The sequence below is a fragment of the Rattus norvegicus genome, chromosome 9, assembly GCF_021556685.1.
Source record: "Rattus norvegicus strain SHRSP/BbbUtx chromosome 9, alternate assembly SHRSP_T2T, whole genome shotgun sequence".
Lineage (NCBI taxonomy): Eukaryota > Metazoa > Chordata > Mammalia > Rodentia > Muridae > Rattus > Rattus norvegicus.
The window spans coordinates 46,367,707-46,387,500 of NC_141542.1; the positions used below are offsets into that span (position 1 = coordinate 46,367,707).

Below are 19,794 nucleotides of genomic sequence, written 5' to 3' on the forward strand. Positions count from 1 at the left end.
ACTCTGTGCACACCCAGGCGCCAGAGGAAAACACCAAACGCCATCTGGAACCCTGGTGCACGGAGGCTCCCGGAAAGAGCGGCGCAGATCTTCCCGGTTGCTGCCACAGCAGAGAGGACTTAGGCAGTACCCCACGAGCAAACTTGAGCCTTGGAACTGCAGGTAGGACCAACTTTTCCCCTGCAAGAAACCTGCCTGGTGAACTCAGGACACACAGAGGCAAAATTCCTCTAAGGCCGGGCACTTCCTGTGTTTACCGGAAGTCCCACACCGGCGGATCCCTGACCGCAGCAGCTCCCTGCTCCCAAACCCCATGGGAGAGAGACCTCACCGCCTGATCAGGTGGGCACTCCTGAGGCTGCAGAGTGGAGGAGACTACCAACACTGCCCACCCCTGCCCACATCCCTGGCCCAAGAGGCAACTGTATAAGGCCTCTGGGTTCCCATAGGGGAGGGCCCGGGAGCGGCAGGACCCCTGCGCCTGAGACACTGCCGGAACCTGAAGGAAACAGACCGGATAAACAGTTCTCTGCAACCAAATTCCGTGGGAGGGAGAGCTGAACCTTCAGACAGGCAGACACGCCTGGGAAACCAGAAGAGACTGCACTCTGTGCACATCCAGGCGCCAGAGGAAAACACCAAACGTCATCTGAAACCCTGGTGCACGGAGGCTCCCGGAAGGAGCAGCACAGATTTTCCTGGTTGCTGCCACAGCGGAGAGGACTTAGGCAGTACCCCACGAGCAAACTTGAGCCTTGGAACCACAGGTAGGACCAACTTTTCCCCTGCAAGAAACCTGCCTGGTGAACTCAAGACACAGGCCCACAGGAAGAGCTGAAGACCTGTAGAGAGGAAAAACTACACGCCCGAAAGCAGAACACTCTGTCCCCATAACTGGCTGAAAGAAAACAGGAAAACAGGTCTACAGCACTCCTGACACACAGGTTATAGGACAGTCTAGCCACTGTCAGAAATAGCAGAACAAAGTAACACTAGAGATAATCTGATGGCGAGAGGCAAGCGCAGGAACCCAAGCAACAGAAACCAAGACTACATGGCATCATCGGAGCCCAATTCTCCCACCAAAGCAAACACGGAATATCCAAACACACCAGAAAAGCAAGACCTAGTTTCAAAATCATATTTGATCATGATGCTGGAGGACTTCAAGAAAGACATAAAGAACTCCCTTAGAGAACAAGTAGAAGCCTACAGAGAGGAATCGCAAAAATCCCTGAAAGAATTCCAGGAAAACACAATCAAACAGTTGAAGGAATTAAAAATGGAAATAGAAGCAATCAAGAAAGAACACATGGAAACAACCCTGGATATAGAAAATCAAAAGAAAAGACAAGGAGCTGTAGATACAAGCTTCACCAACAGAATTCAAGAGATGGAAGAGAGAATCTCGGGAGCAGAAGATTCCATAGAAATCATTGACTCAACTGTCAAAGATAATGTAAAGCGGAAAAAGCTACTGGTCCAAAACATACAGGAAATCCAGGACTCAATGAGAAGATCAAACCTAAGGATAATAGGTATAGAAGAGAGTGAAGACTCCCAGCTCAAAAGACCAGTAAATATCTTCAACAAAATCATAGAAGAAAACTTCCCTAACCTAAAAAAAGAGATACCCATAGGCATACAAGAAGCCTACAGAACTCCAAATAGATTGGACCAGAAAAGAAACACCTCCCGTCACATAATTGTCAAAACACCAAACGCACAAAATAAAGAAAGAATATTAAAAGCAGTAAGGAAAAAAGGTCAAGTAACATATAAAGGCAGACCTATCAGAATCACACCAGACTTTTCGCCAGAAACTATGAAGGCCAGAAGATCCTGGACAGATGTCATACAGACCCTAAGAGAACACAAATGCCAGCCCAGGTTACTGTATCCTGCAAAACTCTCAATTAACATAGATGGAGAAACCAAGATATTCCATGACAAAACCAAATTTACACAATATCTTTCTACAAGTCCAGCACTACAAAGGATAATAAAAGGGAAAGCCCAACATAAGGAGGCAAGCTATACCCTAGAAGCAAGAAACTAATCATCTTGGCAACAAAACAAAGAGAATGAAAGCACACAAACATAACCTCACTTCCAAATATGAATATAACAGGAAGCAATAATCACTATTCCTTAATATCTCTCAATATCAATGGCCTCAACTCCCCAATAAAAAGACATAGATTAACAAACTGGATACGCAACGAGGACCCTGCATTCTGCTGCCTACAGGAAACACACCTCAGAGACAAAGACAGAAATTACCTCAGAGTGAAAGGCTGGAAAACAATTTTCCAAGCAAATGGTCAGAAGAAGCAAGCTGGAGTAGCCATTCTAATATCAAATAAAATCAATTTTCAACTAAAAGTCATCAAAAAAGATAAGGAAGGACACTTCATATTCATCAAAGGAAAAATCCACCAAGATGAACTCTCAATCCTAAATATCTATGCCCCAAATACAAGGGCACCTACATATGTAAAAGAAACCTTACTAAAGCTCAAAACACACATTGCACCTCACACAATAATAGTGGGTGATTTCAACACCCCACTCTCATCAATGGACAGATCATGGAAACAGAAATTAAACAGAGATGTAGACAGACTAAGAGAAGTCATGAGCCAAATGGACTTAACGGATATTTATAGAACATTCTATCCTAAAGCAAAAGGATATACCTTCTTCTCAGCTCCTCATGGTACTTTCTCCAAAATTGACCATATAATTGGTCAAAAAACGGGCCTCAACGGGTACAGAAAGATAGAAATAATCCCATGCGTGCTATCGGACCACCACGGCCTAAAACTGGTCTTCAATAACAATAAGGGAAGAATGCCCACATATACGTGGAAATTGAACAATGCTCTACTCAATGATAACCTGGTCAAGGAAGAAATAAAGAAAGAAATTAAAAACTTTTTAGAATTTAATGAAAATGAAGGTACAACATACCCAAACTTATGGGACACAATGAAAGCTGTGCTAAGAGGAAAACTCATAGCGCTGAGTGCCTGCAGAAAGAAACAGGAAAGAGCATATGTCAGCAGCTTGACAGCACACCTAAAAGCTCTAGAACAAAAAGAAGCAAATACACCCAGGAGGAGTAGAAGGCAGGAAAAAATCAAACTCAGAGCTGAAATCAACCAAGTAGAAACAAAAAGGACCATAGAAAGAATCAACAGAACCAAAAGTTGGTTCTTTGAGAAAATCAACAAGATAGATAAACCCTTAGCCAGACTAACGAGAGGACACAGAGAGTGCGTCCAAATTAACAAAATCAGAAATGAAAAGGAAGACATAACTACAGATTCAGAGGAAATTCAAAAAATCATCAGATCTTACTATAAAAACCTATATTCAACAAAATTTGAAAATCTTCAGGAAATGGACAATTTCCTAGACAGATACCAGGTATCGAAGTTAAATCAGGAACAGATAAACCAGTTAAACAACCCCATAACTCCTAAGGAAATAGAAGCAGTAATTAAAGGTCTCCCAACCAAAAAGAGCCCAGGTCCAGACGGGTTTAGTGCAGAATTCTATCAAACCTTCATAGAAGACCTTATACCAATATTATCCAAACTATTCCACAAAATTGAAACAGATGGAGCCCTACCGAATTCCTTCTATGAAGCCACAATTACTCTTATACCTAAACCACACATAGACCCAACAAAGAAAGAGAACTTCAGGCTAATTTCCCTTATGAATATCGACGCAAAAATACTCAATAAAGTTCTGGCAAACCGAATCCAAGAGCACATCAAAACAATCATCCACCATGATCAAGTAGGCTTCATCCCAGGCATGCAGGGATGGTTTAATATACGGAAAACCATCAACGTGATCCATCATATAAACAAACTGAAAGAACAGAACCACATGATCATTTCATTAGATGCTGAGAAAGCATTTGACAAAATTCAACACCCCTTCATGATAAAAGTCCTGGAAAGAATAGGTATTCAAGGCCCATACCTAAACATAGTAAAAGCCATATACAGCAAACCAGTTGCTAACATTAAACTAAATGGAGAGAAACTTGAAGCAATCCCACTAAAATCAGGGACTAGACAAGGCTGCCCACTCTCTCCCTACTTATTCAATATAGTTCTTGAAGTTCTAGCCAGAGCAATCAGACAACAAAAGGAGATCAAGGGGATACAGATCGGAAAAGAAGAGGTCAAAATATCACTATTTGCAGGCGACATGATAGTATATTTAAGTGATCCCAAAAGTTCCACCAGAGAACTACTAAAGCTGATAAACAACTTCAGCAAAGTGGCTGGGTATAAAATTAACTCAAATAAATCAGTTGCCTTCCTCTATACAAAAGAGAAACAAGCCGAGAAAGAAATTAGGGAAACGACACCCTTCATAATAGACCCAAATAATATAAAGTACCTCGGTGTGACTTTAACCAAGTAAGTAAAAGATCTGTACAATAAGAACTTCAAGACACTGAGGAAAGAAATTGAAGAAGACCTCAGAAGATGGAAAGATCTCCCATGCTCATGGATTGGCAGGATTAATATAGTAAAAATGGCCATTTTACCAAAAGCAATCTACAGATTCAATGCAATCCCCATCAAAATACCAATCCAATTCTTCAAAGAGTTAGACAGAACAATTTGCAAATTCATCTGGAATAACAAAAAACCCAGGATAGCTAAAGCTATCCTCAACAATAAGAGGACTTCAGGGGGAATCACTATCCCTGAACTCAAGCAGTATTACAGAGCAATAGTGATAAAAACTGCATGGTATTGGTACAGAGACAGACAGATAGACCAATGGAATAGAATTGAAGACCCAGAAATGAACCCACACACCTATGGTCACTTGATTTTTGACAAAGGAGCCAAAACCATCCAATGGAAAAAAGATAGCATTTTCAGCAAATGGTGCTGGTTCAACTGGAGGGCAACATGTAGAAGAATGCAGATCGATCCATGCTTATCACCCTGTACAAAGCTTAAGTCCAAGTGGATCAAGGATCTCCACATCAAACCAGACACACTCAAACTAATAGAAGAAAAACTAGGGAAGCATCTGGAACACATGGGCACTGGAAAAAATTTCTTGAACAAAACACCAATGGCTTATGCTCTAAGATCAAGAATCGACAAATGGGATCTCATAAAACTGCAAAGCTTCTGTAAGGCAAAGGACACTGTGGTTAGGACAAAACGACAACCAACAGATTGGGAAAAGATCTTTACCAATCCTATAACAGATAGAGGCCTTATATCCAAAATATACAAAGAACTCAAGAAGTTAGACCGCAGGGAAACAAATAACCCTATTAAAAAATGGGGTTCTGAGCTGAACAAAGAATTCACAGCTGAGGAATGCCGAATGGCTGAGAAACACCTAAAGAAATGTTCAACATCTTTAGTCATAAGGGAAATGCAAATCAAAACAACCCTGAGGTTTCACCCTCACCAGTGAGAATGGCTAAGATCAAAAACTCAGGTGACAACAAATGCTGGCGAGGATGTGGAGAAAGAGGAACACTCCTCCATTGTTGGTGGGATTGCAGACTGGTAAAACCATTCTGGAAATCAGTCTGGAGGTTCCTCAGAAAATTGGACATTGAACTGCCTGAGGATCCAGCCATACCTCTCTTGGGCATATACCCAAAAGATGCCTCAACATATAAAAGAGACACGTGCTCCACTATGTTCATCGCAGCCTTATTTATAATAGCCAGAAACTGGAAAGAACCCAGATGCCCTTCAACAGAGGAATGGATACAGAAAATGTGGTACATCTACACAATGGAATATTACTCAGCTATCAAAAACAACGAGTTTATGAAATTCGTAGGCAAATGGTTGGAACTGGAAAATATCATCCTGAGTGAGCTAACCCACTCACAGAAAGACATACATGGTATGCACTCATTGATAGGTGGCTATTAGCCCAAATGCTTGAATTACCCTAGATCCCTAGAACAAAGGAAACTCAAGACGGATGATCAAAATGTGAATGCTTCACTCCTTCTTTAAATGAGGAAAAAGAATACCCTTGGCAGGGAAGGGAGAGGCAAAGATTAAAACAGAGACTGAAGGAACACCCATTCAGAGCCTGCCCCACAGGTGGCCCATACATATACAGCCACCCAATTAGACAAGATGGATGAAGCAAAGAAGTGCAGACCGACAGGAGCCGGATGTAGATCGCTACTGAGAGACACAGCCAGAATACAGCAAATACAGAGGCGAATGCCAGCAGCAAACCACTGAACTGAGAATAGGTCCCCCGTTGAAGGAATCAGAGAAAGAACTGGAAGAGCTTGAAGGTGCTCGAGACCCCAAAAGTACAACAATGTCAAGCAACCAGAGCTTCCAGGGACTAAGCCACTACCTAAAGACTATACATGGACTGACCCTGGACTCTGTCCCCATAGGTAGCAATGAATATCCTAGTAAGAGCACCAGTGGAAGGGGAAGCCCTGGGTCCTGCTAAGACTGAACCCCCAGTGAACTAGACTATGCGGGGAGGGTGGCAATGGGGGGAGGTTTGGGAGGGGAACACCCACAAGGAAGGGGAGGGGGGAGGGTGATGTCTGTCCGGAAATCGGGAAAGGGAATAACACTTGAAATGTATATAAGAAATACTCAAGATAATAAAAAAAATAAAATAAAATAAAATAAAATAAAATAAAAAAAAAGAAAAAAACCTCATGTACTGAAAAAAAAATAAACAGTTTTCAAAGGAATAAAAAAAAAAGAGTAAATTATAGCTTCAGGATATATTCAGAAAACATGCTTGACAAGATTGAACACATACACACATGCACAAATACTGTGTAATTGTAGTTGTGTATGTTGGAATAATATCTGACCGGATTAAGGGGAGATTAAAAAGGTCGCTAGGTGATTTGTTATCATATACGCCAGGGGAGGCTAAGTTTATCTGGGTGAAAATACAACAGAGGATACCAGGTTGGCACATCGATGCTTATTATCAGCATCAGGGGAGTCTCTTTCAGCTTGACAGAGGACGTTCCATCTGGAACACATTGCTCTGTGACTTGTCACAGAAGATGTAACTGGAAATTCTGGATGCTCTCCTGTATGCCGTGCCTGCAGATCATGATCATTTTCACAGTCATCTTAGGTACCTTGGAGTCAGAACCATTTTCAGCACCTAGGACAGCAGTGTCCATCAAAGTGTATCTGCAAAAAGAGCAGGTAGAACTTTTACAGACCACGAATCTTCAGTGTGGTATCATTATCCACAGTCGTGGCAGTTATCCTTCCTAATGTTGTGACCCTAAAATTCAGTTCTTCATGTGATGGTGACCCCCAACTATAACATTATTTTTTGCTGCTGCTTTGTAACTGTAATTTTGCTGTTCTGGATCATAATCTGATATGCAGGATATCTGATATATGAAACTCACTATGGAGTGGACTACCCACCCAACTCAGAGTTTTTAACACAGAAATGTTCCTGACCAAAGGAAAGAGATGGGGACAAAAAGTAGAGCAGATACTGAACGAAAGGCCATTTGGGAACCACCAAACTTGGTCTTCTCTGCAGACACCAATCCCCAACACTGTTGCTGTTGCCAAGAGTCACTTGCTGACAGGAACCTGCTGTGGCTGTCCTTGGGAGGATCAGCTAGCAACTGACCAATGCAGATGTGGTGCTGGGTCAACTATCAGACTGAGCTCAGGGACCCCGGTGTGGGAGCTGGCAGAAGTACAGGAGGAGCCAAGGGGGATTGCAGCCCCATAGGAAGAAGAACATAGCTCACTGGATAACCAAGTGCTCCCAGAGACTAGGTTACCAATGAAGGAGTGTACAGGGAAAGATCCATGACTCCAGACACGTGCGAAACAGAGGACGGCCGTGCCTGACAGTAGTGGGAGGGGAGAGTCTTGGTCCTGTGGAGGTTTGATGTCCCAGAATAGGGTGATGCTGGAGTGGTGGGGCAGGAGACTGTATGTGGGTAGGGGAACACCCTCACAGAGGCAAAGAGAAATGGGGAGAGGGTGTATGTGGGAGGGAGTTTGTGGAGGGATAACTGGGAAGTGGAATATCATTTGAGATGTAAATGAATGGAATGATTAATTTAAAAAAAAAAGCTGTTTTTATACCTCAACCTTATGTATACTGTCCTGCCTCAGACTCTTGTGCTGATTAAAAAGTATGAGATAGCATGAACAACTAAATAGAAATTTTAGCATATGAGTAACCCACCTTAGTATGTTTTGTTTATAGTCACAAGTTAGAATATTTTCTTATAGCACATTAAATTACCAAAGAAATAATACTACATGAGGGCCTCAGAGGATCACATCTCTTGCTACGGATTTCTTAATTGTTAATTATTTCACATTGAGGTTGAGTCATTATCTTCTGTGATGTGACCACTGCTGATGTTCCAAGAAATAAACCCACCCATGCTCTTGCAAGCAGCCCTAAATAAAATCAGTAGTTCACAAAATCAGAGAGATACACCTCTAGAAAGGGAGTTGGGAAGAAAAAAATTAGCAGGGAGATAAGTGAGGGTATTGGGTTGTATACTTTTGGAATATATTATATACATGCGTGAAAGTATTTAAAATTATTTAAAACACAATTATTAGTAAAATACCATTTACTCATAATCTAGCATGGAACTGAAATATAAGATTGCTTTAAAAATGAATCTGGTGTATTTGCAAATATATTTCCAAGATTTAATTTAGCCAATAATTTTACACTCTTTAGTTTCCTCTATATTAGAGAATGGTAGGAAATTCCTAAAAAGAGTAACTAGATTTTTAATAGAACAATTTTTATATAGACATATATATTACATATATACTATATATGTATTACAACACTTTACAAACAATTTAAAACACTGAAAGTGATTTGAAATATTACTACTGAGAAAAAAACCACTTGAATACATGGTAACAGAATAACATCATGCAATATTACGTTTGTTTGCTTGGTTATGAATCTGTTGTTTTCCCATTGCTTAACCACAAGAACTTGGTTGAGGAACTTGTTAGATGAAGCTGCCCTAGAAATCCCTGACATAAGTATTGAGGACAGCAAGAAAAGGATTACAGGAAGCAGCTAAGGTCATGGCTAACATCACATTCTTCCAGAAAGATAACTGTGGTTTGATTAGTGAAGTCTAAGCAGGAAATGACCACGGAAGAGCAGTCATTAGTGCCTGCAAACACAGGATGACTCAAAGTGGTGCTCAGAATACACGGTGGTGTGGTGTGTGTGCTTATTGGGTGAATGCACTTTCAATCCCCGGATGTGAATCCTAACTTTTGTTTTTGAATTGTTCAAATTAAATAGCACTTTTATAAATGCATATCTATGAGACGAACTTTCAGGCAGTTGACACAAATTACAATGACACAAAACACTACAGGGCATACACATAGGAAAATAAATGCCCTTAGCTGGGAATGGTGGCACAGGAGTGTATAATCCCCATGTTTGCGAGACTCAGTCAGGCGGATGGCTGTGAATTTGAAGCCAACCTAATTCACACAATAAGTACCAGGCTATCTAAGGCTTCATGACAAAACACTGTCTTAATAAAATAAGGAGTTATTTATATAATAACACAAGCAAACCCCAATGCAGAGACTTACATGATAAATGAGATACATTTTTTTGATATTATATATTTGATCTGAACCTTGAGAAAATTTTGGAACCTCTTAAGGCTTTAGAATTGATGATATTCATGACTCAAGCCATCAGCTGCTAATGATAGACACAGTTGGAATGTTCTTATTTATTAAAATAGCACTCAGTAGAGGAATAAGTCTCAGAAAGGCCAGGAGAAAGACAAAGAATGAATAAAAGGTGGAGAAAGACAGACAGAAAGATACACACAGACACAAATGCACAAGTACATACACACAAACACACATACTAACACAAACACCACACAAACAAGAGAGAGAGAGAGAGAGAGAGAGAGAGAGAGGAAGAGAGAGAGAGAGAGAGAGAGAGAGAGAGAGAGAGAGAGAGAGAGAGAGAAAGGTAGAATCTTTAAATCTTACTCAAACTCATGCACAGCATGGGCACTTATATAACCCATATATGCTATGCATATAGTAAATTTGAACAATATGTATGTATATGTAATACATACCTTACATGCATACAGTGAAGATTCCAAAGTACATACAAATAGATACATATGACAATAACATATAACAATATTTTATGAATTGCTAAGTAAGATTACAATAGAAATTCAAACATTGACTATTTCTATCTCATGTTTCCTTTAATCGTGTGTGTGTGTTCGTGTGTTTGTGTGTGTGTGTGTGTGTGTAAACTTGTGTATGTGAAAAAGAAACATTGACATTGAAATTAAGAAATGGGGTTGCAGAGAAGTAATAAAATAGTAAAAGGAACCACAGCGTGCATATACATGGCTAATACGATGGAGAATTGAAACAAGACTACAGCAGGGCAAAGGTGAGGAATGAAATCACTACTGTGGCCAATATACTTTGTGTGACAAGCCCTTGGTACAGGTTGAAAGAAAGTACAATATGCCTATGAATTTTTTTAAGATGTAGCCACAGAGGTAACAGTTTCAAAGCAAGGATAAGTCAGTTGAATAAATTTATCTGGAATGCCTTAAGGAATGGGGGACAATAAAAATATGCTCTCGTTACTAACCATTTGTATTAGTTAGGCACCCAATGTTGTGAAAAAACACCATGACTAAGGCAACACTTATAAGGGACAACATTTAATTGGGTCTACCTTACAGATTCAGAGGTTCAGTCCATTATCAACAAGGTGGGAGCATGGCAGTATCAGGCACAGTACTGGAGGAACTGAAAGTTTTTACCATGAAAGCAAACAAGATAAGATTAATTTCTGCACTGAGTGAAGCATTAAAGTCCACCTTCACAGTAACACACTTCCTTCAACAAAACAACACCTTCTAACAGTACCACTCCTTATGGGTCAAGCATATTGAAACCACCACACCATCTAAGTAGTATTACAGAGCATAGAATGAATTAACATAACAGAATAAAAGAAATTGGGATCTTTTAGAAAATGGTGACTGGTTTTAGTGGTAGGTCTACATGTCTGAATAAGAGTTGACTTAGATATTTTTAGTTTGTAAATATACCACCTTCTGCCAACAACATCATGCATGCTTACTTCAAAGGAAAACATAGTGTAGAGTCATCATTAATAAATCATAGTTATATAAAGTCCTTCTTCAATCTGGGTGCTGGCACACACCAATCAGGCCAGCACATGGGATTCAGAGGTAGAAGGATCACTGCAAATACGTGACTAACCTGGTAAACAAAACAAATTCCAATGGATCTGTGGCTACATAGCAAGGTCCTCTCTCAAAAAGGGAAAACAACTTCCACTAATAACATTTTGACACTGCAGTTTGTTAGTTTAGGAGTTACTGAATCTGTTAAATGATACCATCATGTATACCATTTCATATCTTTTCATACAATGTGTCAATGTAGTTTCCTGAAGTATTTGGAGGGGCTCTTTGCCCTGTCAAAACAATGAGAATACTTTTTCTTTGACAAAAGAAGTAGCATTATGTTACAGTTAGTTGATTTGTTTAGAAACAATACTGTGTCTAGTCATACATATTTAATGTCAAGACACAATGTGGACAGAAAGAATGCTTCAAAATATCTTAAAAGAAATCTGCAAAAAACTAGGCAGGTAGGTGTGATTGGTGTCAATTTGTTATAAAAATATATTCCCCTACACATACAGCACCTTGAGAGGCTTAGCAGATGCTCACAAAAAGCAGGCTTAATCTGGAGTTATCCAGAAGGGCTGGGTGACAACTTTTTCTTATGTTAGTAGTGTGGAGTTTTATACTATTTACTATTGCCAATAAAAATTTGTAGAAGAAAAATATCAGTAAAAATGTTCAGTGAATGAATTGAAGGTATGCCATACTGAAAAAAAAAACAATGAATGAAATCTGTATCAATACAAAATCTTCAGTAGATGGCCAGTGCTGTAGAAAATTTCATCTAGTTTTATACCCTAAATTCTCCACTGGATCAGAGATATAGGAAGCTAGTCATTACCATAGACAAATTGTTTCCCTTAATGTCATTTTAGCAGTGATTTTCACACATTTTCTCTAACTTCAGTGAAAAGTATAGAGTTAGCTATACATCAAACACAAACAATGATTAGGTCATCACTCTCCTGTCTTTATCTTTAATAGTGAAAGATGAGGAATCTCAAAACTTGTCACTTTGATTGCATGTCTTTATTAATTAGATGGCAAACACAATGAGCTATCTATATTTGACACAGCTGTCTGTTTTAAATCATACTTAGATGTGTGAATTTAATATATTATCATTTAACATTTAAATGAAATTTTATAGTAAGCCTTTTAATGTATACTTTGTGACTCATAGTACCAAAGTTGTCATTCTGCTAGAAAGTAATTCCTTGTAATTCTTTAGAAGCACCATAATAGAATCTATGTACTTTGTTGAAATGTCCTCAAAGGAAAGGAATTTTTCTATCTCTATAGTAAACAATTTCAGAGGTTCATCTTTTTATTGTCAAGGATTCCCCTAACAGTAAATGTTTTCTATCAAAACTATCATAATAATTAAAGTGTAATTCTTTTGAGGGGATATAATCAGTATAGGTTTATGTGAATTATCTCTTCACACATTTTAGGCTAATAAGTATTTGACTACACTATGTAATACACTTCAAACAAAGTCAGTTCTCTATGTAATTGTGAAAACCAAGAGCGAACAGATGCAAGTAGGTTTTCTGTTGAATGTCTCTTAATTCCTCCTTGGCTGTACTCAAAGACATTTTGGGTTTTTTCATTTATAATTGTGAAACTACATGACTTACTGAGAAATATTCCAGTTTAGCCTTTCATTCTTATTTGAAATCACCATAATCACTTATTATCACAGTAGGGTATAGATTACACTAATTTTAATTATTCTGCCTTTTGTCCTTGCTCTCAATCCCATCTCTTCTGCCAATATAATCTTTAGAAATCAGGACATGTAATCATAATAGAAGCTATTTTGATTAGAATGGACTGAAGGCCTCAATATAGCCAAATGCACAATCTACTAGGCCTTTCCAATTCAATCATCCCACGAGGCAAGAAACATTGGAACTTTGGAAAAAGAGCCTGGAAATATCAAATTATGCATATGCAACACAACATTGATTTATAAAAGACTTTGATATTTTCTTCCACAAGAATATTTTCATAAGAGAAAAATTCATATTGAGTGGTTACTAAATTTGTTACCCTGTTTCAAGAATTAAAAAATAAACCAAGAGTTTATTCCATCTGGGAGGACTTATAGAAAGATGACCATGCGTGTTAGTTTTCTGAAATACTTTCTTTATTCCCTTCTTTTAATTAATTAATTATGGCTTTTTAATGGAGTGGTTTCTCATTCCTTGCAGAAATACACAATCCGGCAAATATACCTATATTTGTTAGATGTTGATATTCTTAATGATGTTAAAATTTCTCTTCTATTATTCACTTTTTACTGTGTCAAAAAGTAAAATAAGTCTCACTGAAATGATACTGTAAAACTATTCTTTTTGTACAACTTTTCTTTTACCCTTAGCTTTCTTTTATATCATTGTGTTTCTATACTTAGAGAAAATTATACTTCTATCAATTGTATTTTATGCATGTGGTTAGTTAAAGTCACAATTTTAAGGTTTGTCAACTTTAAATGTTTTGCCTGTAGGGTTCCTGTAGCAAGTTGTAAAGTCTTTTAGTCATTTCTCTTTGAAATAAGCAGAACTTAATACTTCTTCTACTCAATTTTTAAAACAAATGATTATGCTTTTGAAAAGATGTACTGATTATAGTAGTCATTCAAAAGTGAAAGGACTTGGCAAATACTCTAACGATCATGTGTCCTGTGTGTTTAAACACATGTCCTTCTCTCATTTGGCACTGTTGAATTTTAAAGTAAGTATTTGCCTTTTATACTTCTTGAAAATTAAAACTTGTTTTTCATTTCCCAGATGAAACACACACACACACGCACACACACACACACACACACACACACACACACACACACACACACACTGCTATGAGCACAGTGGAAAACATGCCCCTGTGACATGGCAGTTCATCTTTTGGATATATGCCCAAGAGTGGTATAGCTGGATTTTCAGGTAGATCTATTTCCAATATTCTGAGAAAGGAGTGGGCAGGGGGTGGTGTGTATATACTCATGGAGATGGAGAGAGGAAGATGAGGTATGGAACAGTCAGAAGGTACTCTGGAAGGGGGAATAAAATCTGGAGCATAAAAAAAGATTTTTAAAAAATGAAAAAAAAAACTGAATTATTTCTATGCTGAAAAATGCCTTGTTGGTATACTGAAGAAAGAGAAGAAATAAAATGTATTTTGATTAAAATTAACTTTTATTGAAAATGGAAAACCTGTACATTAAAGAGCACAGATAAAGAAATTATGGGCCCAAACCCCGTGGGAGAGAGAGCTGATCACCCAGAAGTATGGGCAATCCTGACACTGCAGGGCACGAAAGACTGACACTTCTACCCAATTTGCCCACATCCCTGGCCCAAGAGAAAACTGCATATTCCCTCTGTAAACAGGAATATAGGAGCAGTTAAACTGCAGGAGCTCCAGAGTTCAGACTGAGCACGGATCTGAACTGAACCTGTCAAAGAGCTCCCTGCACCCATATCCCGTGAGGGGGAGAGTTAGACCTTCAGAGGGGCGACATTCCTGGGAATACTCTATGCCCACATTCCTGACTCAAGAGGAAAATGCCTTGTGCCATTTGTGCCCACTCCGCACAGGGACCTAGGAGAAGTAGAGGGAGGACCCTTCTGATTCTTGCCCACAGAGAAGGGTGAAAGCCAGCTGACAGGAATGACTACACACCTGAGAGCAGAACACTCTGTTCCCATATCTGAAAGAAAACAGGAAAACAGGACTACAGCCGTCCTGACACACAGATCTACAGGACAGAAAACCACTGTCAGAAACAGCAAGATAAGCTAACACCAGAGACAACCTGATGGTGAGAGGCAAGTGCAAGAGACCAATCAACAGAAACCCAGACTACTTGAAATCATCAGAAGCGAATTCTCCCACCAAAGCAAACAATGAATATCCAAAGACACCAGAAAAGCAAGATCTAGATTTAAAATCATATTTTATGATGTCGAAGGAGGACTTTAAGAAGGTCATAAATTACTCCCTCAAGGAAAAATAGGCCAACACAAGTAAACAACTAGAAGCCTATAAAGAGGAAACACAAAACTCTATTAAAGAACTAATGAAAAAAACAAACAAACAAACAAACAAAAACAGGAGAAGGAAATGAACAAAACAATACTGGACTTAAAATGGAATTAGAAACAATAAAGGAAGCACAAAGGGAGACAACCCTGGAGATAGAAAACCTAGGGAAGAATCAGGAGTCATAGATGTGAGCATCACCAACAGAATACAAGAAATAGAAGAGAGAATCTCAGGAGCATATTATTCCATAGAAAACATCTACACAACTGTCAAAGATAATGTAAAACGCAAAAAGCTCCTAGCCCAAAACATACAGGAAATCCAGGAGACAATTAGAAGATCAAACCTAAGGATAATAGGTATAGAAGAGAGTGAAGACTCCCAACTTTAAAGGCCAGTAAATACCTTCAACAAAAACAGAAGAAAACTTCCCTAACCTAAAGAAATATATGCCCATAAGCATACAAGAAGCCTACAGAACTCCAAACAGATTGGACCAGAAAAGAAACGCCTCCCCTCACATAGTAGGCAAAACATCAAATGCACAAAACAAAGAAAGAATATTAAAAACAGTAAGGGAAAAAGGTCAAGTGGCATATAAAGTAATCAGAACCTATCAGAATTAAACCAGATTTCCCACCAGAGACTATGAAAGCCAGAAGATCCTGGGCAGATGGCATAAAGACCCTAAGAAAACAGAAATGCCAGCGCAGACTACTGTACCCAACAAAACTCTCAATTAACATAGATGGAGAAACCAAGATATTGCATGACAAAACCAAATTTACACAATATCTTTCTACAAATCCAGCCCTACAAAGGATAATAAATGGCAAAGGCCAACACAAGGGGGCAAGCCACACCCTAGGAAAAGCAACTAAGAAACTAATCTTTTTGCAACAAAACAAAGAGAAGAGAAGCACCTCCAAATATGAAGATAACAGGAGTCAATAGTTACTACTACTTAATAACTCTCAACATCAGTGAATTCAACTCTCCAAAAAAAAGACACAGAATAACAAACTGGATACGTAATGAGGTCCCAGCATTTTGCTGACTACAGGAAACGCACCTCAGAGACAAAGACAGACACTACCTCAGAGTAAAAGGCTGAAAAACCACTTTCCAATCAAATGGTCTGAAGAAGCAGGCTGGAGTAGCCATTCTAATATCAAATAAAATCAGTTTTCAACCAAAAGTCACCAAAAAAGATAAGGAAGGACACTTCATATTCATCAAAGGAAATATCCACCAAGATGAACTCTCAATCCTAAATATCTAAGCTCCAAATACAAGGGTGCCTACAAATATAAAACAACCTTACTAAAGCTCAAAGCACTCATTGCACCTCACGCAATAATAGTAGGAGATTTCAACACTCCACTCTCATCAATGGACAGATCATGGAAAAATAAATTAAAAAGAAACATAGACAGTCTAACAGAACTTATGAACCAAATGGACTTCATCCTAAAACAAAAGGATATACCATCTTCTCATCACCTCATGGTACCTTCTCCAAAATTGACCATATAATTGGTCACAAAACAGGCCTTAACAGATACAGAAAAATAGAAATAATCCCATGCGTCTTATCAGATCACCATGGGATAAGGCTTGTCTTCAATAGCAATAAGGAAAGAACACGCACATATACATGGAAGTTGAACAATGCTCTACTCAATGATAACCTGGTCAACGAAGAAATGAAGAAAGAAATTAAAGACTTCTTAGAATTTAATGAAATTAAAGGTCCAACATACCCAAACTTATGGGATACAATAAAAGCTGTACTAAAAGGAAAACTCATAGTTCTGAGTGCCTGCAGAAAGAAACAGGAGACAGCATTTATCAGCAGCTTGACAGCACACCTAAAAGCTCTAGAATCAAAGAAGCAAATACACATAGGAGGAGTGGAAGGCAGGAAATAATCAAAATAAAGGCTGAAATCAACCAAGTAGAAACAAAAAGGACTGTACAAAGAATCAACAGAACCAAAACCTGGTTCATTAAGAAAATCAACAAGATAGATGAACCCTTAACCAAACTAACCAGAAGGCACAGAGAGTGTATCCAAATTAACCAAATCTGAAATGAAAAGGAACACATAACAACAGAATCAGAGGAAATTCAAAAAATCATCATATTCTACTACAAAAGCCTATAATCAAGAAAACTTGAAAATCTTGAGGAAATGGACAATTTTCTGGACAAATAACAGATACCAAAGCTAAATCAGGAACAGGTGAATCATGTAAACAACCCCATACCTCCTGAAGAAATAGAAGCAGTCATTAAAAGTCTCCCAACTAAAAAGAGCCAAGGACCAGATGGGTTTGGTGGAGAATTCCATCAATCTGACACAGAAGACCTCATACCAATACTCTCCAAACTATTCCACAAAATTGAAACAGACGGAGCACTACCGAATTTCTTCTATGAAGCAACAATTACTCTTACACCTAAATCACACAAAGACCCAACAAAGAAAGAAACTTCAGACCAATTTCCATTAGGAATATTGTTGCAAAGATACTCAATAAAATTCTTTCAAAACAAATGCAAGAACATATCAAAACAATCATGCATCATAATCAAGTAGGTTTCATTCCACGTATGCAGGGATGGTTTAATATATGGAAAACCATCAACATAATCCACTATATAAACAAACTGAAAAATAAAAACGAAATGACAATTTCATTAGATGCTGAGAAAGCATTTGACAAAATCCAACACCCTTCATGATAAAAGTCTTGGAAAGAACATGAACTCAAGACCCATACCTAAACAAAGTAAAAGCCATATACAGCAAACCACTAGATAACTTTAAACTAAATGGAGAAAAATTTGAAGCCATCCCACTAAAATCAGAGACTAGACAAGTCTGCCCACTCTCTCCATACTTATTCAATGTAGTTCTTGAAGTCCTAGCCAGAGCAATCAGACAACAAAAGGAGGTCAACAGGATATAGAATGGAAAGGAAGAAGTCAAAATATCACTATTTGAAGATGATATGATAGTATATTTAAGTGACCCCAAAAGTTCCACAGAGAAATACTAAACCTGATGAACACCTTCATCTAAGTAACTGGGTATAAAATTAGATCAAACAAGTCAGTAGCATTCCTCTACATGAAAGATAAACAAGCTGAGAAAGAAATGAGGGAAATGACACCTATTATATTAATCCCAAATAATATAAAATCCCTCGGTGTGACTTTAATCAAAAAAGTGAAAGATCTGTATGATAAAAATTTCAAGTCTCTGAAGAAAGAAATTAAAGATTTCAGAAGATGGAAAGATCTCCCATGCTCATGGATTGGCAGGATTAATATAGTAAAAATGGCCATTTTACCAAAAGCGATCTATAGATTCAATGCAATCACCATCAAAATTCCAATCGAATTCCTCATAGAGTTAGACAAAACAATTTGCAAATTCATCTGGAATAACAAAAAACCCAGGATAGCTAAAACTATCCTCAACAATAAAAGGACTTCCGGGGGCATCACTATGCCTGATATCAAGCAACGTTACAGAGCAATAGTGATAAAAACTGTATGGTATTATTACAGAGACAGGCAGATAGACCAGTGTAATAGAATTGAAGACCCAGAAATGAACACACAGACCAATGGTCTCTTGATTTTTGACAAAGAAGGCAAAACCATCCAATGGAAAGAACATAGCATTTTCAGCAAATGGTGCTGGTTCAACTGGAGGTCAGCATGTAGAAGAATGCACACCGATTCATTCTTATCACCCTGTATAAAACTTAAGTCCAAGTGGATCAAGGAACTCTACATCAAACCAGATACACTCAAACTAATAGAAGAAAAAGTGGGGAAGCATCTCGAACATATGGACACTGGAGAAAATTTCCTGAACAAAACACCAATGGCTTATGCTCTAAGATCAAGAATCAACAAATGAGATCTCATAAAACTGCAAAGCTTCTGTAAGGCAAAGGACACTCTTGTTGGGACAAAATGGCTACAAATAGATTGGAAAAAGATCTTTACCAATCCTCCAATTCATAGATGACTTATATCCAAAATATACAAAGAACTCAAGAAGTTAGACTGCAGGGAGACAAATAACCCCATTAAAAATGGGGTTCAGAGCTAAAAAAAGAATTCACATATGAGGAATATTGAATCGTTGAGAAGCACCTAAGGAAATGTTCAACATCTTTAGTCATAAAGGAAATGCAAATCAAAACAACACTGAGATTCCACCTCACACCAGTCAGAATGGCTAAGATCACAAACTCAGGTGACAGCAGATGCTAGCAAGGATGTGGACAAAGAGGAACACTGCTCCATTGTTGGTGGGGAAATCAGTCTGGAGGTTCCTCAGAAAATTGAACATTGTACCACCTGAGGACCCAGATATACATGTCTTGGGCATATACCCAAAACATGCTCCAACATTGAGCACATGCTCTGCTATGTTCATAGCAGCCTTATTTACAATA

At 38.4% G+C, this 19,794-nt stretch overlaps 1 long non-coding RNA gene across 1 annotated transcript in view; it reads right to left on the minus strand.

The window, feature by feature from the left end:
* Positions 1-6,829: 6,829 nt before the first annotated feature.
* LOC120094656 (uncharacterized) overlaps positions 6,830-19,794 on the minus strand; it is a 64,937-nt gene continuing 51,972 nt past the window's right edge. Inside the window, exon 3 of the long non-coding RNA XR_015629952.1 lies at positions 6,830-7,205. This is a non-coding gene — a long non-coding RNA (uncharacterized LOC120094656). The remainder of the gene's footprint in view (positions 7,206-19,794) is intronic.